The sequence below is a fragment of the Marmota flaviventris genome, chromosome 2 (assembly GCF_047511675.1).
Source record: "Marmota flaviventris isolate mMarFla1 chromosome 2, mMarFla1.hap1, whole genome shotgun sequence".
Lineage (NCBI taxonomy): Eukaryota > Metazoa > Chordata > Mammalia > Rodentia > Sciuridae > Marmota > Marmota flaviventris.
This window is the reverse complement of record NC_092499.1, coordinates 15,442,372-15,469,981: the sequence shown is the minus strand read 5'-3', so window position 1 is coordinate 15,469,981 and position 27,610 is coordinate 15,442,372. Positions and strand designations below refer to the sequence as shown.

General features: G+C 45.3%; 1 protein-coding gene and 1 non-coding gene across 6 annotated transcripts in view; both read right to left on the bottom strand.

The window, feature by feature from the left end:
- Foxn3 (forkhead box N3) overlaps positions 1-27,610 on the bottom strand; it is a 392,487-nt gene that overhangs the window by 248,547 nt on the left and 116,330 nt on the right. The gene's annotated exons all lie outside the window — the stretch shown is intronic.
- Positions 9,179-9,251, bottom strand: Trnaa-ugc (transfer RNA alanine (anticodon UGC)). The gene has a single exon. It is a non-coding gene; the product is annotated as a tRNA-Ala (tRNA).

The window sequence follows — 27,610 nt, the reverse complement described above, 5'->3', positions numbered from 1 at the left end:
AGTGTGGGGTTTAGCAAGGACACAGCAGCAGAATGACACAGGGCATCCCTGTAAACACAGACACTGGCTGTACCCCTTGTTCCTAAGCCCTAACGTGCTACCTCAATAGGGGGATCTGCTTGTTGCATGGGAGCAGAGTCGTTGTCCCCCACCCACTCCCCTTTCTTATTTTGGGGGACAATCATGTTGGACCCAGGCTGGGCCATGGGGGCTCCTCACACTCCCCACTCCTGCATTTCAGAGCCAAGGGACTGCAACAAAGAGACCCCTGTGCCAGGACAGTCACCAGAGTCTGCTCCCACCCTCAACAGTTCCCTGATAGACTCAGCTGTGGACGCTTCCTCTTCCCACCAGGTTTGGTCAGCTCTCTTTGCTGAACTTAAATAATCCCCTGGAGCCTGACCTGACCCACCAGAAGCCTGTCTTAGGACTGGAACCACTATGGACGTCAGTGTCTTCATTTGCCCACAAAGGAGAAATCCAGCTTTTCTCTAAAGTTCTTTCCGGCTCAGGAAATAATCTTCTCTATCTTCTTAAAACTTTGTTCCCTGTGTCTTGAGCAGATATAACTTTCCATGGTTTGTCTATTAAACTCATGAACACGAGTTGCACCAGATAAGTACTCCAGTGCTAACCTTTGCTTCCTAAATATACCAAAAATTGCATAGCGGGAAGGGACCATCCTCCCACCATTGGTTTCAAGAATGACAGTCTCAGTTTCCCCATCTGCACTCTGTGGGGAAGCACTGGATGAAACCCCAGGTTTCTTTTCAAATGAAGAGTACAGGATTCTGCAAGCAGAAATCTTACAGTGATCAGCAAAGACTGGGAGAGGAAGAAAGAAGAGCCAGTGTGGATTGAAGACTCCACATCGGGTACATACTGGTAGACTACAAACAAACCAGTGTCTTACATTCACACTAGTGTGTAACTGACTGATACCAGGCTCCTCTCCTAGCCGCCTGTCATTTGGCTACTGATGCAAGGATGTAGATGGCGGCCACATGGATTAAGTTAGGCAGTGCTCTGCCATCAGCCCAGCCTGGGATGGCATCGATGGTAAGGAGTTACACCAGCCAAGGCAGAGATGGTCTGGTAACACGATGCTCCAAATATCCTGCCTGATTGTCAGGAAATGTAATTCCTCAAACCAGAGCCCTGGGCCACCAGCCTACTGCCCCTTGGTCAACAATTCTGGAAACAGAGCTTTCGGACCATGTTAAAATTTAACCAAGCTCTCCCTGGGCTGGCCTTTGGATTGATATGTTTTCAGTTCTTCGTGTTACCTGTCAGTAACTTGTCACCTTGCAGATGTCAGCCAGTGAAATGGTTGGGATGAATGGGATCCCGCCAGGTCTCTGTTCATTCTGTAGACGTCCTGTAGCTCGAGGGTGACAGTCCCATGTGTTAGGTCTTCATCACCCCTGCCTGCCTGTCTGACACTTCAGATTCACTTTTTTATCTTTGACTGTATTGACTCACTACCTACTTGAAAAAATTTGAAGGCTTCTATGTGTATATTATATGGTTTAAATAAAAAGAGCTTTTGTTTTGTTTTCTTTTACTTCAATACTGGGGTGGTACTGAGGGCATTTTACCACTGAGCTATATCCCAAGCCCCTCCTCCTCAATGTTTTTTTTTTTTTTTTTTTTTTTTTGAGATGGGATCTTCCTAAGCTGCTGACCTTGAATTTGTGATCCTGCCTCATCCATTCATTTTAGTGTATAAATGACTGGGCCAGGGTCATTTCCTAGCCCAGACTGGAGGGAAAGCAGGGAGCTCTGGGCCCCAGACCTTTTTTTTTTTTTTTTAATTTTTTAATATTTATTTTTCAGTTCTCGGCGGACACAACATCTTTGTTTGTATGTGGTGCTGAGGATCGAACCCGGGCCGCACGCATGCCAGGCGAGCGCGCTACCGCTTGAGCCACATCCCCAGCCCCTGGGCCCCAGGATCTTAGCCTTGGCACTAGGGTTAGTGTACATTGTGTCCAAAACGGGCAGGAGGGAAAAAAAGGCAAAGGGGCCAGGCCAAGGACACTCAGAAAAAGGAGGCCACTGCCCGTCTTCCCTAGAGACGATCTTGCTTCTTCCTAATTTTGTTTTGAAACCGTGGACACCCCCTATGGATGACCTTCCAAGGGAAGATGGACTGTCCACGTTGGCTTGACTCACACCTGCATGGAATGGCAGCGGAAAGCCTCCCTCCCCGGCCACCTCCCTGTCTCCGGCATTCCAGGGAGGGCAGGAACAAGCACCACGGAGACCATCACGCCCTCGCAGGAGCAGCACGGATGCCAGGTGGCCAGGTTGGTCGGCCATCTGGGTGAGGAAATGTGCCTTCTCCAGCCTGCTGGGGAAGCCTGTTTGGAAGGGAGCTGAGCTGCCGTCAGCCAGCTTCAGGAAGTGTCCTCACCTGGCTCCCAGGAAGATGGTCCTTAGGTTCAGCTGTTCCCCTCACGGAGACCGATGCACCCACATCGAATGGCCTGTGTGCACGGAAACAAACCTCTCCAACAGGAAAACAATGGGAAAAGGCTGACTATAGTTTCGGGTTTCAAAAATCCCCACAAATATTTTTTTAAAAAATGGTTTTCAGCAATGCCTATCTAAAATGCAACTGTCTAGGGGCAGAGCAGATCCTTCTCCCACGCCCGGATCAGGCCCTGCCTGTGTGGTGGTCACGTGACCCCAATTGGAGTGGGGGCGGAGCGGAACTGCCACCCGTGCCCGCAGGGTGAGCAGACCAGTGATCAACCTGCAGATCAGGCCCAGGGGTCCGCAGGCGTGGTAGGAGGGGCAGGGCAGATCCGCCGCCCGCGCCTCCAAGGTAGGCAGACCTACAACAGACCGGCGGATCAGGCCCAGGAGCCTGCCGGCGTGGTACAAACACCACCCTAATTGGAGTAGTGGCAGAGCAGAGTCGCCGCCCGTGCCAGGAACAGGCCCAGCATCCTGCAGGCGGGGTAGCCATGACACCCTAATTGGAGTAGGGGCAGAGCAGAGCCTCCACCCGTGCCCGAAAGGTGGGCAGATCTGCGACCGACCAGCGGGACAGGCCCAGTGGCCTGCCGGTACGACAGACACATCACCCCATTTGCAGTAGGGGCAGAGTAGAGCCGCCGCCCGAGCCTGCAGGGTAGGCAAACCTGCAACCGACCGGCGGATCAGGCCCGGAGGCCTGCCGGCGTGGTACACTCGTCACCCCAATTGGAGTAGGGGCAGAACAGAGCCGCCGCCAGCTCCCAGAACAGGCCCAGTGACCTGCCGGCGTGGTAGCCACGACACCCCAATTGGAATAAGGAGAGAGCAGAGCCACCGCCCGCGCCTGCAGGAAAGATACGCAAGCAGTATGAAAAGACTAGGAAAGAAAGGACCACAAGCAATGCAGGTCAACGCAACTTTAGAAGAGGTAACAGCTGCAGCAGATGGAATGTCAGATAAAGAATTCAGGATATACATGCTTCAGATGATCTGGAGTATCAAGGAAGACATTAAACAGCAAAATCAGACAATGAAAGATCACTTCGACAACGAAATACGCAAACAAATCCAGGAAGCAAAGGATCAACTATACAGGGAGATAGAGGTTATAAAAAACAAACAAACAGAAATCCTAGAAATGCAGGAAGCAATAAACCAACTTAAAAACTCAATGGAGAATACTACCAGCAGAGTAGAACACTTAGAAGATAGAACATCAGACAATGAAGACAAAGTATTTCAACTGGAAAAGAACATAGACAGCTCAGCAAGACTGTTAAGAAACCATGAGCAGAACATCCAAGAAATATGGGATAACATTAAGAGACCAAACTTAAGAGTCATTGGGATACAGGAAGGTACAGAGCTCCAAACCAAAGGAATGAGAAGTCTATTCAATGAAATAATACAAGAAAACTTCCCAGACTTGAAGAATGAGACAGAACCCCAAATCCTAGAAGCCTACAGGATGCCGAATGTGCAAAATCATAAGAGATCCACACCTAGACACATCATAATGAAGATGCCCAACATACAGAATAAGGAGAGAATTTTAAAAGCTACAAGAGAAAGGAAGCAGATTACATTTAGGGGTAAGCCAATCAGGATAACAGCTGATCTGTCAACACAGACTCTGAAAGCTAGAAGATCCTGGAATAACATATTTCAAACACTGAAAGAAAATGGGTTCCAACCAAGAATTGTGTATCCAGCGAAATTAAGCTTCAGGATGGAGGATGAAATTAAAACCTTCCACGATAAACAAAAGTTTAAAGAATTCGCAGCTAGAAAACCATCTCTTCAAAACATCCTCGCCAAAGCATTACAGGAAGAGGAAATGGAAAATAACAATGAAAACCAACAGTGGGAGGTAGGACAGTAAAGGGGGGGGGAATAATCAAAGAGGAAAACAAACCATGTTTAGTAACAGAAATAAACAAATATGGCTGGAAGAACAACCCATATCTCAATAATAACCCTAAATGTTAATGGCTTAAACTCACCAATTAAGAGACACAGGCTAGTAGAATGGATCACAAAACAAGACCCAACAATATGCTGCCTACAGGAGACGCATTTGATAGGAAAAGACATACATAGGCTGAAGGTGAAAGGTTGGGAAAAATCATATCACTCATATGGACTTCGGAAACAAGCAGGAGTGTCCATACTCATATCAAATAAAATAGATTTCAAGCCAAAGTTAATCAAAAGAGATAAAGAGGGACACTACATACTGCTTAAGGGAACCATACACCAACAAGACATAACAATCATAAATATTTATGCCCCAAACAATGGTGCAGCTATGTTCGTCAAACAAACTCTTCTCAAGTTCAAGAGTCTAATAGATCACCATACCATAATCATGGGAGACTTCAACACACCTCTCTCGCCACTGGACAGATCTTCCAAACAAAAGTTGAATAAGGAAACTATAGAACTCAATAACACTATTAATAACCTAGACCTAATTGACATATATAGAATATACCACCCAACATCAAGCAGTTACACTTTTTTCTCAGCAGCACATGGATCCTTCTCAAAAATAGATCATATATTATGTCACAGGGCAACTCTTAGACAATATAAAGGAGTAGAGATAATACCATGCATCTTATCTGATCATAATGGAATGAAACTGAAAATCAACGATAAAAGAAGGAAGGAAAAAGCATACATCACTTGGAGAATGAACAATAGGTTACTGAATGATCAATGGGTTATAGAAGACATCAAGAAGGAAATTAAAAAATTCTTAGAGATAAATGAAAACACAGACACAACATATCGGAATCTATGGGACACATTGAAAGCAGTTCTAAGAGGAAAATTCATTGCTTGGAGTTCATTCCTTAAAAAAAGAAAAAACCAACAAATAAATGATCTCATACTTCATCTCAAAATCCTTGAAAAAGAAGAGCAAAACAACAGCAAAAGAAGTAGAAGGCAAGAAATAATTAAAATCAGAGCTGAAATTAATGAAATCGAAACAAAAGAAACAATTGAAAAAATTGACAAAACTAAAAGTTGGTTCTTTGAAAAAATAAACAAAATCGACAGACCCTTAGCAATGCTAGCGAAGAGAAGAAGAGAGAGAACTCAAATTACTAGCATACGGGATGAAAAAGGCAATATCACAACAGACACTTCAGAAATACAGAAGATAATCAAAAACTATTTTGAATCCTTATACTCCAACAAACTAGAAGATAGTGAAGGCATAGATAAATTTCTTAAGTCATATGATCTGCCCAGATTGAGTCAGGAGGATATAGAAAACCTAAACAGACCAATATCAATTGAGGAAATAGAAGAAACCATAAAAAGACTTCCAACTAAGAAAAGCCCAGGTCCAGATGGGTATACAGCAGACTTTTACAAAACCTTTAAAGAAGAACTAATACCAATACTTTTCAAGCTACTTCAGGAAATAGAAAAGGAGGGAGAACTTCCAAATTCATTCTATGAGGCCAACATCACCCTGATACCTAAACCAGACAAAGACACTTCAAAGAAAGAAAACTACAGACCAATATCTCTAATGAACCTAGATGCAAAAATCCTCAATAAAATTCTGGCGAATCGGATACAAAAACATATCAAAAAAATTGTACACCATGATCAAGTAGGATTCATCCCAGGGATGCAAGGCTGGTTCAATATACGGAAATCAATAAATGTTATTCACCACATCAATAGACTTAAAAATAAGAACCATATGATCATCTCGATAGATGCGGAAAAAGCATTTGACAAAGTACAGCATCCCTTTATGTTCAAAACTCTAGAAAAACTAGGGATAACAGGAACATACCTCAATATTGTAAAAGCAATCTATGCTAAGCCTCAGGCTAGCATCATTCTGAATGGAGAAAAACTGAAGGCATTCCCTCTAAAATCTGGAAAAAGACAGGGATGCCCTCTCTCTCCACTTCTGTTCAACATAGTTCTCGAAACACTGGCCAGAGCAATTAGACAGACGAAAGAAATTAAAGGCATCAAAATAGGAAAAGAAGAACTTAAATTATCACTATTTGCAGATGATATGATTCTATACCTAGCAGACCCAAAAGGCTCTACAAAGAAACTATTAGAGCTAATAAATGAATTCAGCAAAGTGGCAGGATATAAAATCAACACGCATAAATCAAAGGCATTCCTGTATATCAGCGACAAATCCTCTGAAATGGAAATGAGGACAACCACTCCATTCAAAATATCTTCAAAAAAAATAAAATACTTGGGAATCAACCTAACAAAAGAGGTGAAAGACTTATACAATGAAAACTACAGAACCCTAAAGAGAGAAATAGAAGAAGATCTTAGAAGATGGAAAAATATACCCTGTTCATGGATAGGCAGAACTAACATCATCAAAATGGCGATATTACCAAAAGTTCTCTATAGGTTTAATGCAATGCCAATCAAAATCCCAACGGCATTTCTTGTAGAAATAGAGAAAGCAATCATGAAATTCATATGGAAAAATAAAAGACCCAGAATAGCAAAAACAATGCTAAGCAGGAAGTGTGAATCAGGCGGTATAGCGATACCAGACTTCAAACTATACTACAGAGCAATAGTAACAAAAACAGCATGGTACTGGTACCAAAACAGGCGGGTGGACCAATGGTACAGAATAGAGGACACAGAAACCAATCCACAAAACTACAACTATCTTATATTTGATAAAGGGGCTAAAAGCATGCAATGGAGGAAGGATAGCATCTTCAACAAATGGTGCTGGGAAAACTGGAAATCCATATGCAACAAAATGAAACTGAATCCCTTTCTCTCGCCATGCACAAAAGTGAATTCAAAATGGATCAAGGAGCTTGATATCAAATCAGAGACACGGCGTCTGATAGAAGAAAAAGTTGGCTACGATCTACATACTGTGGGGTCGGGCTCCAAATTCCTCAATAGGACACCCATAGCACAAAAGTTAATAACTAGAATCAACAAATGGGACTTACTCAAACTAAAAAGTTTTTTCTCAGCAAAAGAAACAATAAGAGAGGTAAATAGGGAGCCTACACCCTGGGAACAAATCTTTACTCCTCACACTTCAGATAGAGCCCTAATATCCAGAGTATACAAAGAACTCAAAAAATTAGACAATAAGAAAACAAACAACCCAATCAACAAATGGGCCAAGGACCTGAACAGACACTTCTCAGAGGAGGACATACAGTCAATCAACAAGTACATGAAAAAATGCTCAACATCTCTAGCTGTCAGAGAAATGCAAATCAAAACCACCCTAAGATACCATCTCACTCCAGTAAGATTGGCAGCCATTAGGAAGTCAAACAACAACAAGTGCTGGCGAGGATGTGGGGAAAAGGGTACACTTGTACATTGCTGGTGGGACTGCACATTGGTGCAGCCAATTTGGAAAGCAGTATGGAGATTTCTTGGAAAGCTGGGAATGGAGCCACCATTTGACCCAGCTATTCCCCTTCTTGGTCTATTCCCTAAAGACCTAAAAAGAGCATGCTACAGGGACACTGCTACATCGATGTTCATAGCAGCACAGTTCACAATAGCAAGACTGTGGAACCAACCTAGATGCCCTTCAATAGACGAATGGATAAAAAAAAATGTGGCATTTATACACAATGGAGTATTACTCTGCATTAAAAAATGACAAAATCATAGAATTTACAGGGAAATGGATGGCATTAGAGCAGATTATGCTAAGTGAAGCTAGCCAATCCCTAAAAAACAAATGCCAAATGTCTTCTTTGATATAAGGAGAGTAACTAAGAACAGAGTAGGGACGAAGAGCAGGAGAAGAAGATTAACATTTAACAGGGATGAGAGGTGGGAGGGAAAGGGAGAGAGAAGGGAAATTGCATGGTAATGGAAGGAGACCCTCAGGGTTATACAGTGGAGGAGGTAGAGAGAGAGGAGGGGAGGGGAGGGGAGAGGTGGGGAGGGGGGAGGGGGGAGGATGGGAAAGGCAGCGGAGCACAACAGACACTAGTATGGCAATTTGTAAATCAATGGATGTGAAACTGATGTGATTCTGCAATCTGTGTATAGGGTGAAGGTGGGAGTTCATAACCCACTTGAATCAAAGTGTGGAATATGATATGTCAAGAAATCTGTAATGTTTTGAACAACCCACAATAAAAATTTAAAAAAAAAAATAAAATAAAATAAAATGCAACTGTCACACCTTGAGACTCTTTGCACCAGGGATAAGCGATAACAAGCTTTTTTTTTAAGTATAGTGGATGGAACCCAGGGCACTCTTATCACCCAGCTACATCCAGAGCCCTGCCTCACATTTTTTTGAGACAGCTGCTCACTAAGTTGCTGAGACTGAACTTGAACTCGTGACTCGTGATCTTCCTGCCTCAGCCTCCTAAGACTGGGATTATAGGTATGAACCACCATGCCTGGCTGAGGTAACAAACATTTTTTTTTGGGGGGGGGTCGTTTTTTTTTTTTTGGACTGGGGATTGACCCAGGGGCATTCAACCACTGAGCCACATCCCCAGCCCAGCCATTTTTTATATTTTATTTAGTGAGAGTGTCTTGCTGAGGTGCTTAGGGTCTTGCTGAATTGCTGAGGCTGGCTTTGAACCCATAATCCTCCTGTCTCAGCCTCCCCTCCAGCTGCTGGAATTACAGGCGTGCACCGTGACCACGTCCAGCTAACAATTTGTGTGTGTGTGGTGGGGGGTACTGGGGATTGAACCCAGGGCTTTGTGCTTGCAAAGCAAGCACTCTACCAACTGAGCTATATCCCCAGCCCTCTAACAAATGTTTTTAAATGGACTTAAATTGTACCAGATACAATATAATGTTGTCTGTTTAAAAATACTTAGCAACAGGCCTGAGGTCGTGGCTCAGTGGTAGAGTGCTCACCTAGCATGCATGAGGCACTGGGTTCAAGCCTCATCACCACATAAAAATAAAATAAAGATACTGTGTCCCCCTAAAAAACTAAAAAATAAATATTAAAAAAAAAAATACTTAGCAGCAAGATTTAAAAGATGGGTAAAACCCAGAGTGGGTAAAGATGTAAAGAGGCACTCTTGTTCGGTACTGATGGGAGTATTTAGTGAGTCTCATCATTTTCAGAGACATATTTGGCCATATTTATTAAAACTTAAAATGCCCACTAGCTTTCATCCAGCCATTTCCCTTACAGACCTACTCAGTGAACAGTCTGGGTCTCCCAAAATTCCTAAGTGAAGCCCTAGCCCCCCAGTGTGTTGGCATTTAGAGGTGGGACATTTGTCTAAGCCACCGGGTCTACAGAATTTTGGTATTATGTATGTATTTTTGTGTTGTTTATGGTGTTTTGTTTGTCTTAGTGGCTTGGGTGCAAGCTGACAAAGACACAGAAGGGCAAAAATACATATGTCCAAAGGATTATTTTAGCATTGTAATAGCAGAAAACCGGAAGGAGCTCCCTGTCTCTCAAAAAGGGATCAGTTAGCCAGGTGTGGTGGCACATGCCTGTCATCCCAGTGGCTCAGGAGGGTGAGGCAGGAGGATCGCAAGTTCAAAGCCAGCCTCAGCAAAAGAGAGGCACTAAGCAACTCAGTGAGACCTAGTCTCTAAATAAAATACAAAATCGGTCTGGGGATGTGGCTCAGTGGCCGAGTGCCCCTGAGTTCAATCCCTGGTACTCAAAAAAAAAAAAAAAAATAGGGACCGTTTTTTCCATCATAAGTCCTTCTACATTGTCTGGGATTTTAATATTATTATTTTAACATTTCTTTATTTGGGGAGGATTGAACTCAGAGGTCCTTGACCACTGAGCTACATCCCCAGTCCTTTTAAATTTTGAGACAGGTCTTGCTAAGTTGCTGTGGATCTCACTAAGTTTTTGAGGCTGACCTCAAATTTGTGATCCTCCTGCTTCAGCCTCCTGGAGTCACAAGTTTACAAGCATGTACCACTGTAGCCAGCTTTTAATATTATTATTACTTTTAATATTAAACAATAAAGGAAAAAATGAACTTCTCCATCTTCCCACAGCTTATTTATCCAGAAACCCCATTCCTGGCCCAAGGGAATTCTTTGCCCTTATCGTCTCCTGGAGAAGGAATTGGGGTTTGGTTTTATATGTTCTAGAGAGTCCTGTTTGTGGCCTGTGAATGTAATTCCAGGAATTCCATTGATAAATGGCTCAAAATCCCAACGCTCCAAATACCCCACACTAAAGATATTTTGTGCTTGAGGCATCCTGTGTCATGGTCAGAATGCAGGACAGTGAGTGAGTCAGTGGTGTCAGCAGGGGCAAGGGTTCCAGGTTTCTCATCAGGGAGATCAAATCTTGAAGGGAGGCCTCCCGATGCTGCTGCAATACTGAAGGGCGAGGCAGGGCCTGAGGTCAGGAGGTTGGAGAAGCAAGAATTGAAGACAGACCCACTAGTATCATCCAAAGTCAGTGCAGAGTCAATGGAGCAGAGAGAGAAAAGGGTTCTGATGCAGCCGGAAGCACAGCCGATGTCAGAGGCTGTCACCTGGAGAGCTGAAGGTTTGTCACTCGGGGACGAGTTGGGCTGGGGTCACAGGGCAGGGGCTAGCTACCACCATCTAAAGGGCAGGGCAGAGATGTTAAGCTACCTCCAAAGAGCAGGCTGATGTCTCACAAGTCCACTGTGGGGTGAGGCTGAGTGTGGGGCTGGAGGAAGGGCAGCTGTGTGAGAGGGACCCACAGCAAGTTCTACCTCTCCTGGGGCTTGGGGTGGGGGATGAGTGGGTGTAGGGAAGGACAGCAAGGAGCCCAGACCACCAGGATATCCAGAAGACAGCCCAGCCTCTGCAGCCTGTTCCCAAGTCAGCTGAGTCTTAAAACTTCAATTTTCAAATCCCAAGCTGCCCCATTCTGGATCTTCTGCTATAATCATCCCTTCAACAAATACTAAGAAATAATGAAACCCCCTTAAAGGATCCAAATCTCTATAGTGACATGCCTGATTAAATCCTAACCACTAAAGAGGCTTTGTGCCCTGCAGGTTCAAGGCTGTCATACTATGTCATGGGTCCAGTGCTTTCCATTCTCCTAATTTAAATGGGCATCCCAGCCTCTGGCAGGCCACTGGTACCTGGTATAAATGCCAGAAAATAGAGACCTCATTTACCTTATGCCCCATGGCGTCCCCAGCAATGAGAACAATGTCTGGAACATAGTAGGTGCTCTGTAGCTTTGGAATGAATAGACGAAAAATGGGATTGAGCCTTGCTTTATTATCTGCAAAAGCCGACTCACAACCACCACCTTCCAGGGTTTGGGGAAATGTGGGGATAAAGTAAGGGAAATGTCCTACAGGAGTTGCCTGGTTTCCAGCAGGTTCTCACAAAATGGGACCTAAATGTTATTGCCATTACTAACAACTCAAACTCACCCTGGGGTCATGCCTGTCCTCTAATCACGTAAAGTTGCATAATTCAAGTCTACAACTCGCCCTTTAGAAACTGCTAGTTAATAATCAACACTGCAATAGCCTCTTTTCTTCTTTTAAATAAATATATTTTTGTTGATTTATTTAATTTTTTTATGGTACTAAAGATGGAAACCAGAGCCTCACGCATTCTATGCAAGCATTCTACCCCTGAGCCACATGCCTGGCCCCAGTCTCTTCTTCAGACCCAATGGTTCTCCCATCTCTCCTTCAGAATGACTTATGCACATTATCCATTGGTCCCTTGTTTCCAGACACCATCACGCAGTTCCTGTAAAGGGGTGTGCAGCCATTCTGGTTCACTCCTGGATCAAACCATTGAGGTTTAGCTCAGCTTTAGCTGCCAGATAGCTCATTCTGTTTTCTTAGGGAAATCCAATATGGCACCCAAGCTGCCAGCATGCAACCTGCAGTCAGATGCTCTGGCTGTATCATTCTTACTGTATGAGCTGGGGCAAGTTATTTCACCATTTGAAACCTCAGTGTTCTCATCCGGGAAATGGGGAACAAGAGCACCTCCCTGGGGAAGGGTGGAAAGAATCAGGAGACCATGCTGCTCTCGCTCTGTGGGCCAGGAGGGACCTAAATTGGCCCACAGACAGAAACCCTACCAGGAAGAATCTTCTCCGTGAGGACTCTCTTTCTCATGGTTTTCCATTTTGATGGAAATTTGGGAGTGGGTGTGGGTGGTTTGTAGAGGGTTGTGGAGCTAAGTCAGGAAATCGGTCCTGCCTGAACACGACTCCTGAAGTCAGAGAGGGAGACCTGGAGGACGGGAGGCAGAATGGCCAACATCAGATGCTTCCACTACCCACCCTCCAGGGCTTTTTCCCTTTAAGAAAAAGCTGTCATTTCTTTGTGTCTGGTCTTATGAATAGCTTCCCCTTGCCTGAACGGGGGCTCTCTCTGGGCCTCACAGGCTCAGCCCCCCCTTGCCTTAAGCCTGGGTTAGAAACCCCTGTCAGGCTTTTGGAGACAGACACTGGAGCCGCTCTCCTGTGCACCTTGGACTACCTGTTGAAGGACTTCTTTTCCTGGGATTAGCACATTGTCCTCCCCCAAACTCAGCTTGCAGGTAAACCGTGGCCACCGTGGTGTCCTTTGACCGAGTGTTTGAGCATGCAGTCCTCAGGAAGATGACCCCATTCCTTCTGTGCTCAGTGGGGACATGAACATCAACAGGGAGCGTGGCTAAAAGGCTTGTGGATACGCTAGGTTTCAAGTGCAATCCTGCTCAGCCTGAAAACAAGCCACGACCAAAAGTTATCCAGCTGCCCCCCGCCCCCCAGCTCTGCTGGCCACTGGTATTGGGTGAGGAGTCCTCTCTGCTGGTTCCATGTGAGCCTCAGCAACCAAGACCCCCCACTGGTCCCAGTCAAGGACTGCAGCCACCAGTTTTGGCTGATCTAGCCCTGGAGAAGATAAAGTGCTTAACTAAAGATTAGCCACGCTGGGTCCAGCGCCTCTCACAGCCAAGAGTCAAAGTCGATATTTGCTGAGTAGAAAAGGACAAAAGAAAACAAATTCATCCGCACGCCATCCAAAGAGCCTAGAAAAAGTGACTCCCCACCGCTTACGCCCTCCTCTGCTCTAGTAAGAAGGCTCATAAGCTGATGCGTCCCTACTTGGAGGGTAAACTCAATCCTCTGAATCACTAACCATTAGCTGGCTTCCTGAATAGGGTGTGCATTGGCACTGTACAGGCTGCGTCCTTTAAAGAGAAACAGGACAATGTGAAATGATCTTGTAATGACTTAAAATGACAATATTATGACACTGTTGCTCCTTTAGAGCAATAGTCTTGAGAAATCTTAGAAAGGGCAATCCTAGGAGCTGGGATGGTGGCTCAGTGGTGGAGCACTTGCCTAGCATGTGTGAGGCCCTGGGCTTGAGTCTCAGCAGAGCATATAAATAATAAAATAAAGGTCCATTGACAACAACAACAAAACGGATTAAGAAAAGAAAGGGTTATACTAAAGTTCACACTATTTTTTTTTTTTTTTTTTAGTCCTGGGGGTTGAAGCCAGGGTCTCACTCATGCTAAGCAAGCACTTCACAGTGAGCTTCATCCCAGCCCATGATGCTATCTCTTCACAGTGCCCCAGAGAGGTGGGTCATAACAAGGGTCCTTTGAATCAGAGTGAATTTTAAATATTTTTTTTTAAAGAGAGAGAGAGAATTTTTGATATTTATTTTTTAATTTTAGGTGGACACAACATCTTTATTTTATTTTTATGTGGTGCTGAGGATCGAACCCAGTGCCCTGTGCATGCCAGGCGAGTGTGTTACCGCTTGAGCCACATCCCCAGCCCCAAGCCCATGAATTTTAAATCCACAACCAAACACAAGCCTTTCCTGTGCCATGACAGTATGCAGGCATTATAGAAACCTTCAGGTCATCTATCCCATAGCCGTTACTTTATAGGTGGGAGAGTGAGGGCCAGCAAGGTTAAAGGACTTGATCTAGGATATGCGGCAAGTTGGGGGCACAGTCACACAGCCCTGTCCAGGCAGCTGTGGAAAGTGAGTATTTGCTAATGGATTCACTTCCTGTCCATCCAACATGGCGGGGAGGATGACCCTTGGAAGAGGCTGTGGGTGGCCAGAGCACACCCATTCTCACTCCCAAGGGCCACAGCTTTCATGCCCCTCTTGTCTTGGCAAGTGCTACCTGGGTTCAGAAGGCAAGTCAGTCACACAAATCAGGAAACCCAGAACCCTGCTAGGGAGGGAACTAACTGCCTGGACAACAGAGTCCTTTTCTTTTTTTGGGGGGTGGGGTAGGTGGGGTACCAGGGATTGAACTCAGGGGCACTCAACCACTGAGCCCCATCTCCAGCCCTATTTTGTATTTTTATTTAGAGATAGGGTCTCAGTGAGTTGCTTAGCGCCTTGCTGTTGCTGAGGCTGGCTTTGAACTCATGATCCTCTTGCCTCAGCCTCCTGAGCCGCTGGAATTACAAGCATGTGCCACGGCTCCCAGCCCCAAAGTCCCTTTCTGAGACCTATATTCTCATGTTGGGTGCCGGAAGTCTGAGGAATAGCTCTGGGCGGCAGGGTGACTTCGAGGCACACATCTGCATGGGATGACAGCAACTCAGGTGGTCAGCCCTGGAGCAGGAATGGACAGACAATGGAAACTTTGCCCAGCAGCTGCTGGAGAACGCCCAGATGTGTCTCTGGCAGCTCTGGCTGCACAGCACACGTATCTAGATGCCACCCTTCACCTTCCTTTCTCTAAAAAGCCAGGAGACTGACTCCTCCCTGGAGAGGAGGGGGGAGACATTCTGCTTCTTGCCTTTTGTTCTAAAAAGACAGGGACATTCTAGTTACACCTTTTTCCTGAACATCAGTGAAGCCTTGCAGGCGTGTCTAACAGGCTGCTACCCCAAAATGACATTCTCAAAAGGTCAGAGTCGAATACTAAGGGCTTCGATTAAAAGCGTGCATTCCTTTTTTGGTGGATGGGAGCTGTTGAATCTACGTGGGATCCAGCAACGAACAGAAATCCCACTCCCTCTTCAGAAAACTTGAAGGAAACATCTAAATAGCATCCCACACTAGTTTTTCCATGTCTAACAAATGCCAATGATATGCAAACACAGGCACTTTGTGGCAAAACACAGGTTTGCGGGAGCGCACAGAGAGCAGGTGCCCTATTGTTGCTTCTTTTTGTTCTTGCTCTGCCGGGAGGAGGACATTGGAGGGCTACACGCAGGCATCACTCCTAGGTCAGATCTGCACGTAGTAGGCATTGCTCAAAAAGACCGGAGCATGAAGTGGGGCTCAGTGGCACATGTCTGTCATCCCAACGGTTTGGGAGGCTGAAGCAGGAGGATCGTGAGTTCAAAGCCAGCCTCAGCAACGGCAAGGCGCTAAGCAACTCACTGAGACCCTGTCTCTAAACAAAAGTACAAAATAGGGCTGGGGATGGGGCTCAGTGGTTGAGTGCCCCTGAGTTCAATCCCTGGTACTCACAAATAAAATAAAATAAGGTAAAATAAAATAAAAGACTGGAGCATGCAGAAAATGAATGAAGTAGAACTATCAATCAGTCAATTATTCTACAAATTCCTACCTCGGCTGGGCAATGAGGAATCCACAAAACGTATCAGCCTGGCTCCCGGGGCCCTTGTAGCCTGATTACCAGTCCTGGCTGTCTTCATTCCCTCCTCTCCTTTGGCATTTCTGAATGGGCCACCCTTTCCCATCTCCATACCCCACTGGCTGACTTGACTCACCCCTTTCTGGATAGCTTTCCGTGACCAGTCTCTGAGCTCCCACAGTGCCCTCTGTCTGCACCATAATTCTCCATCCCAGGTTCTCTAGAACTGCTACCTACGTAGTAGGTAGTCAGTTAATATTCGTGGAATAAATAAATCAGACATTCCTGAAACAATGAGCAGACTGTTTAAACGAGATGAAGAGACATCCACGTTAAAACTGGTCAAGACCTCCAGATGGACCCCTGGTCCAGGTAATAGTATTGCACCCATGTCAGTCTCCTGATAAGAGGTCATCACTGGGGAAGCTGGAGGAAGGGTATCTGGGACCTCTCTGGGCATCAGCATCCTTAGGATGCTGGAGACCTGTCGGGAGCAGCGCTGGGCACTAGGGTCATGGCAGTGAAAAGACGGTCACCCTGAAACCCATGTGAGCTACCACTCTAAATAACTAGCTCTGTGGCTACTAGAATAAGATTTGTAAATATTGGGCTGGGGATGTGGCTCAAGCGGTAGCACGCTTGCCTGGCATGCGTGCGGCCCGGGTTCGATCCTCAGCACCACATACAAACAAAGATGTTGTGTCCGCCGAAAACTAAAAAATAAATATTAAAATTTAAAAAAAATGAAACATGATGTCATGAGCTTTGTAATGTTTTGAACAACCAATAAAAATTAAAAAAAAAGATTTGTAAATATTGACTTTTGCCTTGATAACTGTTCCTGACTATACAGTAGGAAGCTCTGAATTTTTGTTGGATGGAAGAAAGTCTGGAAGATTATTTTAAATTCGTCCAAAAAAAAAAAAAAAAAAACACATATGGACTTTGAGGAGGAAGCAGGATCTGCCTTAGGGGAAAACACCTTGGTTGTAGGAAGGGACACTCTGGTGAGTTCTTTGATCACATAGAACCAAGTTCCTCCTCTTCCTACTGATATCCAAGGTCAAATGCATCAGATTAAGATACTAAGGGATGTGAAATAATGTTATCATATCCATCTCAAAAGGGGCACGTTCTGGGCTGGGGATGTAACTCAATGGTAAAGTACCTGACTCACATGCTTGATGTCCTGGAATCAATCCCCAGTACTCCAAAAATGGTGGGGGACGTATTCCTTCATCTTGCCCCCTGCCACCTAACTGTTGGAGAAGATGTTTAGCATGTTATTAGGAAACTCTAGGAGAATATGTTTAAAAGAAAAGATTCATAACCACCCCACCCACCCGCCCCTGCCCCGTTTCTCTCCAGAAGGCTGCAAGTCGGGCCAGTTTGAAGCCCTCTCTTCTTACCCATAACGAGTTTCTTGAGCCAAGTGTGCTGGATCCAAGTTATTCCCGTAGCCCTCAGTTCTTCCAGAGCAGAGAGTGTAAGCCCCATAGCCATCATCCTAGGGGGCATCCACTTGAGCCTCAGCCTCTGGAGCCCATGACACAACACCACTGCTCCAGGGCTCGAGTGTTAAACTAAAATGAAGCACCATTTGTTTTTCTTTTACACCTCTTTTTGGATCCATGGCCAGCTCAGGGAAGATGGTTTTCATGCAGGTTCCTGTCCAGTGTTTCTTGACTGCTCAGACAATGGCTTGGCTCACGCACACTAACCTTACCTGTGTTAGAAACATGATGCAGTCCTAATTGAGGGCCCGTTCCAGGTACTTCAGTTGGGGAGAAGAAGTCAGAACTTGCCAACCAGGAGCCCACAGACTAGTGAGGACACAACCCATGACAGCAGTTACAGCCCGTTGTGGCAAGAGCTATAACAGAGGTATGCACAGATCTCGGTGAGGGATACCAAGATGCAAGACCCAGAATCAAAGCGAACCCTCTTACAGAGGGCTTGGGGCCGTGGTCTAAGAGTCGACCATATCTTTTGAGTTTTTCCCTTCCTGTGGGGGTTTTCTCAGTTCAATTACTGTTCTCGTCACCAGGCTGATCCCCTGGGGCATAAAACATGGTGGGTGCACACTGTTTCATTACTGCACCAGGGGGGCGGAAGAAAGAGGAACATCTGAATCCTCACTTAATGAAACAGTAACTACAGTGCTTGGGCATAAAGAGGCAATCACAGTGTGGTTTAGAGGACTCCTCATTGGTATAACGCAGTACCTGAAGCTAGATCCTTACTAAAGAAAAGAGGAGGATTATTTAGCTCACAGTTCTGGAGGTTCAAGGGCATGGTGCCAGCATTAGCTTGTCTCTGGTAAGGGACCCCTGGGCTGAGTCACCTCACGAAAAATGGCATTATGGCAGGAGTGTGGGTGAGAGAGAGAGATTACACAATGTGACAGGAAGAGGCCAGGCTTGCTGTTTAGCGACAACCCTTTTGCCAGAACTAACCAGAGTCCCATGAGAATTAATTCTCTCTGAGGGTGGCACCCCCAGTGACCTTTCACTAGCCTCCACTCTTAAAGGTCCCACCGCCACCCAACACTGCCACACTGAGGACAAAGCTTCCCGCACGGGAGCCCTTGGGGATGCACTCAGACCCCACCTAGATGACAGCAGCATGCCTGACGTGAGCGAGGGTTGGTTGGTGTTCACTGTCGGTGCACATCGTTGTTCGTGAACGTGACAATCATGAACTCAGAGAGGCCCAGCTGAGGGTGGGGCCTGCTGGAGCGTGCCAGGGCCTGCCAGGCAGAGGCATCAGTGTCCCACACGCCCCTCCCAGTGACTCTCACCTGCCTGGACACGGACTCCACTGGGGAAGAGAGTGAGGGCTGGTCCTGGGAGAAAAGCCAGCTTCCAGCAGAGAAGGTGAGGCCCAAGGGCAGCATCTGCTCCAGGTGTCCGTCAAGTCTCCTACCACCTGCCCGCAGCGTCCCGCGAAGGGAACATGGTTTCATGACACATCATAGAAACGGGAATGGGTCCATGCTCCATAAATACAACAGCAAAATTTCTAATGTGGAGGGGGCTCCCTGAGGGTTATGTCCACATTTTCTGCTTAGACACACAATTATTTTCTTGATACTTTTTTAAATATAGAAAAATGAAAAGAAAAAGTTTCCTAGCCCCTAATTCAACCACCTAATCAGACTACATAATGTAAATATTATTTTTTTAAAAAAAAGGCAAAACAGCAGGAGGAGACATAAAAGGAAAGAAGTGGGAGGTGGTGGAATTTTTAAGAGGTGACCTAGAGAAGAAAGTGACATCACTAGGGATGTGCTCTTGAAGGGGAAAACTGGGACCAGCCCCTTCCTGTCTCTCTTTCCACTTCCCTCCTATGAGGTGAAAGACCTTTCTGACATATGTCCCCACCATGATAGGCTGCTTGGCCACAAGTCCAGAAGGAACAGGGCCAACTCACCGTGGTCTGAAACCTTCACAATTGTGAGCCGAAGTAAACCTTTGCTCTTTCTAAGATTGTTATCCTATGCATTTCTCACAGTAATGGAAAGCTGACTAAGACAAAACATAAATTTCTTAGAACGGAGATGGTGCTCAATGACTATGACTGCAATTATCTGTTACTGTTCGTCTTTGTGCCTTTCCCATATCATCATATTGAAATGCTTCCCAGTGTGCCAAGATACATCATGTGTGCATTAAAACTGTCCCCTAGGGATGGAAATTGAGGCTGTATCCATTTGCTGTCACTATTATAAACAATACAAGATGTCCTTATTCACCAGTTTTAATATTTTGGTGAAAGAACACACAGGATGTATTTCTAAGGATGAACGTACTGGTTCTAGGCATCACGGATTTTGGCAGATTTTTGTCAAATGCCTTCCCAAGACACTCTGTCAGTGTACCCCAATGCAAAACCAGAGTGGGGGGCTGTTTTTCCCAGCCCCTCTCCAGAAGTGGATCTTCTCAAAATTTACAGTGGAGACAAACAGGGGGGAAAAGGCAGTAAGCTATTCTTATTTGAACCTCTTTACATTATGAATGAGATTGTGAGTTGTTTAATTTACGTGAGAAAAACAGAGACCCAGGGGCCCCCTAAGGGGCTAATGCCTAACCTTGCTAGTGCAGACAAAGCAGTGGTCAGTCTCCTGTTGGGGACCACGGTAGGACATCCAGACCCAAGCACCAGGAGGAGAGTTGGACGCCTTCGCCAACCCCTGCCTCTTTCCTCACTGGGTAGGTTGTGGGGCACTTGGCTGCCTGGGTTAGGTTGAGTACGTCCCTGACACCCACCAGCAATCCCAAGAACAGGGGAGTCTCAGCCACACCCTTGGTCCAGGAAGCAGGGCTGAGGGGCTTCCCTGAAGAGAAGGTTCCTGCCTACAGACAACAGATAAGGAAAGCTTTGTCCCCAAACTGCCTGTGGCTCAAGACTCTTTTCCTCTTGTTCTTCTTACCCCTGTCTCCGTCCAGTCTTAGAGCCAAGTGGTTCGTGTGATGACCTGGTTCATACATTTCCATTCCTCCTCTACCCTTTCTGGGATCCTGGACTTCTTTAACTGGGAAACAAAGCTCCTTAGCACAGTAAAAAGATCTGCTTCAATGAATGAACTTCTGTCCCCTACACCCATCACCAATGCATGAGCAGAGCAGGAATTCACAAGGTAGCATGAGGGTGAGTGAGACCACCCTCTACCTGAGGGAATGGACCCTGGCTCCTCACCCACTGGCACGGAGACCTCAGATAAATCCCTCTAAGTCTCGCTGCCTCCACCTAAAGGACGGGATCCGCACCTGCTTCAGTCTGCTTTCTCTTGCTATCAGAATACCTGAGGCTGGGGAGTTTATAAAGAATCGAGGGTCATCTTGGCTCACGGTTCTGAAGGCTGGGCAGTCTAAGGACAGAGCAGTGGCAACTGGCAATGGTGTGATAACATGGTGGGAGGTCAAAGGGCAAGTAAGTGTGTGCAGAAGAGGCCAAACACGAGGGGAGGACTCACCTGATAAAAACCTGCTCTCCTGGGTGATAACTCCTGAGAGAAAGGCGTGAGTCCCTCCTAACTAGCTAATCCTCTCCTACAGGCCCCACCTCCCAACACAGCCACAGTGGCAATTAAATCTCAACCGAGTTTTGAGGGACAAACCATATCAGCTATGGCAGCACCCACACCTGCCTGGCCTGAAGGATGATTTTGAGCACAGGATGTTGTGTGCATGACAATGTCAACTGTAAAGTACACCACAGAGGGCGGATCACTGAGGACTGCAGGAAGCAGTCTGAGGCTGTCCACCCACACCTCGCACACCAGGACCAAAGTGATCATCGTGACACAGGCAGAGTCAGGTTTTCATCTCGATTGTGCAAAGATGCATTTCATAATCGCCCGCGCGTACCCCAGCTAACCCGGACTGCAGCAGCTCCCCCGCCTGGCAGAATCAGGCCCCGCCACCCCACTTGGTGGAATTTCTCAGCACGCACTAGAATCCAACACAAACCTGGCTGCTTTGAAACAGGGAACTATCCTACAATTATGACATATTTCTCTACTACTTTGTCACAAACGAGAACATTAAATACAGCTCAACCTTGTCCCTTATCTCACTGCTGCCACCATAGGCATTGATTATCTCCCCGGGCCCAGAACTCTAGAAGTCTGTTTTACCATTTGTAGTTTTGAGGCTTTCAGCAAATTATTTAACCTCTTTATGCCTCAGTGTTCTCATCTATAAAGGAGGACCAGGGGGCCAAGGGAGTAGCTTGGTGGCAGAGTGCTTGCCTGGCATGCACAAGGTCCTGGGTTCCATCCCCAACGCTGGGGAGGGGCAGGAAAAAAAAGGGGGGGATACAGAAAACAGTTAAAGTGGGGGTGTAGCTCAGTGGTACAGTGCCTGTTTAGCACGTGCGGGGACCTGGGTTCCATCCCCAACGCGGGGTTGGGGAGAGCTAATCAGAGGCGTGGCTGTGTCCAGACACAGAAAGAAGTAAGGATGGACCCAGGTTTAGTGCTAGGATTTGGAGATAACTGCTTTGTCCGCTGAGACACTTTTTATTCCTACCCAACTCGTGGCTCTATTCCAGATGGCTGGATTTGCTGGCACTGCCAGGCTCTCTTGTCCAGACAAAAATTCCTTTTTGGGCCGTGAGGACTATAACTAAGGTCCTGATGGAACTTGTTATGCCAACATCGCAAGTCCAGGCCCAAGTGCCCTGTTCTAAACAGGGAGGCGCTGGGCCAGTGTTGGGGAGCAGCGTGGCGGAGACACAGGCAAACAGAGACCAGGCGGGAGCCAGCATGGGGGGCACGACCGTGTGGCAGAGCGCTTGCCTAGCACCCAGGAGCCCTGGGTTCAACCCCTGCACCTCCAAAAAAGAAAAGGGGGAAAAAAAGAAGAAGAAAACTGAAGCAAGGAAAACAGAAGTTTCTCTGATCATCATGAGTGAAAAGAACCTTCCATCCCAGTCAGCTGTAAGCAGGGATTGATCCCCAAATCAACCAGGGCTTGTCCTTGCAAGAAGGAACACATTTAAGAAAAATGAAATGTAACATATCAGTTCAAAAACTGAGATAATTCAGAGTGAACACCAAGAAAGGGAAACCAAGAAACGGGGGCCATTTCAGAATTCCTGTCTAGGCGAAGCTTGGAAGTGGCCACCTGGCTGACCAGGAAGGGGAGAAGGAGGACTCCCCTTGTTGTGTGCATAACAAACATGCTGAAGGCCTGGCTCACTGGCTGATACCTGAGTGTGAAATGGAGATTGGGGTGGGCTAGAGCCCAGACCCAAAGGATGGTACTAAAGAGATGAAGCACCCCTACTTTAAGAGACGGCTCCATCTTCCTCAGATGGATGCAAGAAATTCTGTCCTCAGTTCTTGCTTGCCTCAGCCAAGCTAGGTTGCTAGAGTTCTATCTCTAACATCGAAGGCAGATACTGAAGACACCATAAATATTTCAGGTCTCTCCAGTTATACTACACTTCCCCACCTACCTTCATGTGACTAGCACTGGCCAATAAAACCTGTCTCTATGGACGGCTTTAGGAACCAGTTCATGCTTCACCATGATCTCCTTTCCGTCAGCCACGGGGGTGGGAATGTCCCATCTGCCTCCATTCAGGGATGAGAACAAGGATAACATGGGCACAGTCCCCAGCCAACCTCCAACAGGTAGGGACAACAAGCAAGAATTAAAACGTCATTATTTTATGTCACTGAGTTTTGGAGATTGTCTGTTACCCCATAACCCAGTCAAGCTTGAGTGGCACAGACACACAACTTGGTCACCAGGAAGTGACTTTCTTTTTCCAAATTAGTAATTAATAGTTGATTGTTAAATTAAAATAGTTTGTACACCTATAGAGTTCCCCTATCTCAGGAACTCAGCTATGTTTTTTTTAAAGGTGTAGATGTGATTTTTAATTATGAGAAGGCAAACTCCTTTCTGGAAGGTAAATTATGAAAGGAGCTCTATAGCCATCCCCATGACCCCTCTCTGAGGTTAATTTACCCCTGATTCCTTTCCTGAGCCCAGTGAATACGTTGCCAGGTGCAAAGGCCAGCCAGTAAAACCCACTCCAAAAACATTGTCCCCAGTAAGGAGAAGGCCATCCTTTTCACAAATGCCCATCTGATGGGAAAAGTTTCCTCCGTGACAATCTTAACCAACAGGTGTGTTCAATCCCCCAGAAGTCAGGCTGGGTTGACCACCTGGAAATCTTCTATTTGCTTGACACCCACCAGAGTCAGGCTCAACCCCATTATCTCATGCTTTTAAAGGTACATTTCAATTCATCATTTTACATAATATATTAAGCGTAGGGTTAGGACAAAACTTGTAGTGCTGCCCTATGCACAAAAAATCCACAAGGTAAGTTTTTATATAGCAAGATATATTGAAACATATACGTCTCACACAGCTGCGATGCTGCCGGGAGAATCAGCTAAGCCGATAAAACCTTCATCATTCTGCAGAACAGGCCCCACGGACAGAGGCTATTTACGCGAACCCACTGATTCAATCATTTCAGGTCAGATTTATTGTTTTAGCCATTATTACTTTTTTCACTTATAAATCAGTACCAACCTAGCCATTTTAGTGACCGAAATAACTATACCAAGACCTAGTTTCTTAGGTTAAAACTACCAGATCAGAGTCACAACCAGCGAATCAATAAAATGTTCAGAAATAAATATGGGGGAGGGGGTATAAATAACCAGTTGGGGGCCAGGCATGGGGCACTCATATGTAATCCCATCAACTCAAGAAGATGAGGTAGGAAGGCCACAAGTTCAAGGCCAGACTGGGCAATTTAGCAAGACTGTATCTCAAAATAAAATTTTTTAAAAGAGCTGAGGATGTAGTTCAGTGGTAGAGTACCCCTGGGTTTACTCTTCAGTACCACAAACACACACACACACACAAAACCCAATTGAATGTCATGGCCATGTCCTTCCTACCACCCCATTCTTACCCCAAGCCTTATAACTGACATCTGCATTCTGATTACCCAAGGTTCCCAGGGCCAGTTTCTAAGTCCCTTGATGTATATGTGGCAGAACCACTTGGATGTAATCATCAATTAAATTATTAATGAAAGCACTGTACAAATAAAAGCATCATGGTCTTTTATGGAGTAATAATTATTATTGTAAGCAATGCAAATTGAATAATAAGAATCATCAGGGCAGTTCAGTGATAAGCTAACAATTTCCGGCAATCAGACCAAACATCTCTGCTCAAGCTGTTTAATAAAATAAATAGCAGCTTGTTGACATTTTTTGTTCAGTTAAGCACATAGACGACCAGGGGCTATATTTGTGTCCCAGGTAGAAGAACTAAGAAAGAAGTGGAGACTGAACAGTATAAAAATAGAACTGATATATCACGGTGGTAATTAAGGTATATCTATATCATAAGGAGACAAGAAATCCTATGAATGACCTAATTTACTTGTTTATACATATACACATGCATATATAGGTCTGTATATTTCCAGATGCATTACGTGAATCTATATAGACAGCAATAAATTATCATAACTAACATTTCAGTTACTTTCATGTGGGGGATAAAGCTATATATTGTAATGAACATAAGCCACCACTATTTAGAAGTGTTTATCAAGCTGCTAGCTACCTATGACAGAGCCGTGTGCCACTCTAAATGAGCGGTGAGCAGGCAATTCCCTTATTCACCCAAGAGAGCCTCTGATGGAACATTCAAGAATCATACAGTCCTCCCATGTAACTTAGTGCCTGATTGTACCAGTTTATCCAACTGGTTCAGGAAAAAAAATCTGTCCATTCACTGGATCAAGGTAATCACAGGGAAAATTGATTAAATCTTAATTTGTGAGTAATTCAGATCCTCCTATGCGGTTATGACAATTCTCTGCCTCTTTTTATTCACTTGGAAAACTGTGTGTCACTGCGAGGTAATGTATCCTCTGGTATCGTGGGGCATGGGGGAGTAAGTTTCCTTTGCTCCCAGCAGGAATAACATGATAGGAACAGGTACACACTGCTAGCTATCAAATATGTTCATTTCAGAAACAAACACATCTTGTACTAGGGCCCCAGTGTTTGTTTAAAGTCCAACTGTTCAGAGGTCATTTGGCTGGGCTTTGGAGTGATATGCCCTTTCCAAAGTCCTCTCTCCTTCATGACATATTTGTCTTATTAAGTAGACCAACTTGAAGTTTGCGCTCTTGCAGGAGTTATCAACTTTGAAATAGCCCTTCCTCTTCAGACTCTCTGGAAGAGGTCCCTGCTCTGACTTCCAGTAGTTTCTCAGATCCTAATTCCATCCTGCTACACCCAAATGCTCTCACTTGCACTAATTCGATGCTACCACTGTTGGAACACTGAGCAGTTATGAGTTTGAATCCACATGACTCAGACCCAGGTTAATGCTCAAATATCCATTCTGGGTGTTTGTATGCACACACCAGAATGAGAGTAAAATCAGTGTGACACAGAAATCCACATGTGAATGGCATCATGCTGGTCAGTTGGCTCAATATCACATTGTCCATGGCAAGGAAGCCTACCATCAGATTCCCTCAGGAGATAATGTGTGAATCAACATTCTTAACCCAGAGCACTATCAACAGACGCCTGCTCATCTTTTCCAATGCATTCCCCCCTTTGTAAACCAGGGGGAAAGTCTTAATTGCTGGTATGTCTCTAATGCTTGCTAATCTTCTTTTTAATAAGAAGGATAACCCACAGGCTTTGGACCTCTGCTAACGGGTAGAAAGAGCCAGTAGGGAGGTTAGAGAAGGAGGGGTGAATGGCACCCAAGAGAAGAGGTAAGAGGGCCCAAGGGTACCCAGATCTTGATTTCACACTGCAACAGGATTTCAAAAATACAGTTACATTATGACAGCGATATATTCATTAGGCTATTGTCCTTGTGTGAACATCACAGAGTGTACGTACACAAACCCAGATGGTAGCACCAACCACACGGTAAGTCTACTGTGTAGCTGTGGCTCCTAAGCTACAGACTTATAGAGCATGTTAAAACATCGAATACTTTAGGCAACTGTAGCACAATGGTGTTTCTGTATTTAAACATATCTAAACATAGAAAATTTGGGTATAGTAAAAATGCTAAGCAATAGGAATTTTTCAGCTCCCTGATAATCTTATGGGACATTGATCTATTGAATGTTACTGATCAAAACACTGTTAACATGCCACATGACTGTAGTTTGGGGTCAAGTGTACAAATTCCAATTTTTTATTTTGCCAGGTAATGATACTGCACTCACTATCTTGAGTTTATTTTTTTCACGATGCCTTAGATTAGGTAAAAACTGTTTTCAAACACTTATCTAGGCATATTTATTGGATGTCTGTACGGTTAGCCAGCAGCTCAAGCAGGGCACCTTGGAACTCCCTCTGCCTTCCCTACAAGGGCTCCTGGGTATCTGGGAAACTCTGAAATTGAACAGAATGGAATCCCAATCTTAGGGGTGGGGGTTGGGGGCACTGGGGACCAAACCCAGGGCCTTGTGCATGCCAGGCAAGCATTCGACGACTGAGCTATGCCCTGGATCCCCATCTGAAAATTAGTACTTATTTCTCCTTTCACTTGAGAATGCTTTACATTTCCTTATCTTCCTTCAGAGAATTTATGTGAAACACCTTTTCTAAGGTGTTATATAGCCATCTCGAAAAAAAAAAAAATCAACACATTCTACATAGGATTCATTTCAATCCTTGATAAGAAGTATATATGCTTCTAATGGAGATGATTTCTACCAAAAGGGTGTGTTCACACTCTCAGCCTTGAGGCCTGCCTACAGGGGCCAAGAACACATCTGCAAAGAATGAGAATGCTTTCTTGTGTAGGCAGAAGCAGCAGAAGGAGTCAAAGACCAGACTTTTTATCCATCCATCCATCCATCCATCCATCTCAAACCGAATTTCCAATTAGCCAGGATGACTACCAGCTCCGTGCCAGGACCAGGGCTTGCAGCAACAAACAAGGATTTAGAAGAGCTTAATTCTGAATTCTTGGAAGACAAAGAGCACGTATATTAAAGTGGCTGCATGGTGCCCATTTGCCATGTGTCAATGGGCATCTACTCAATTTTTGTTATG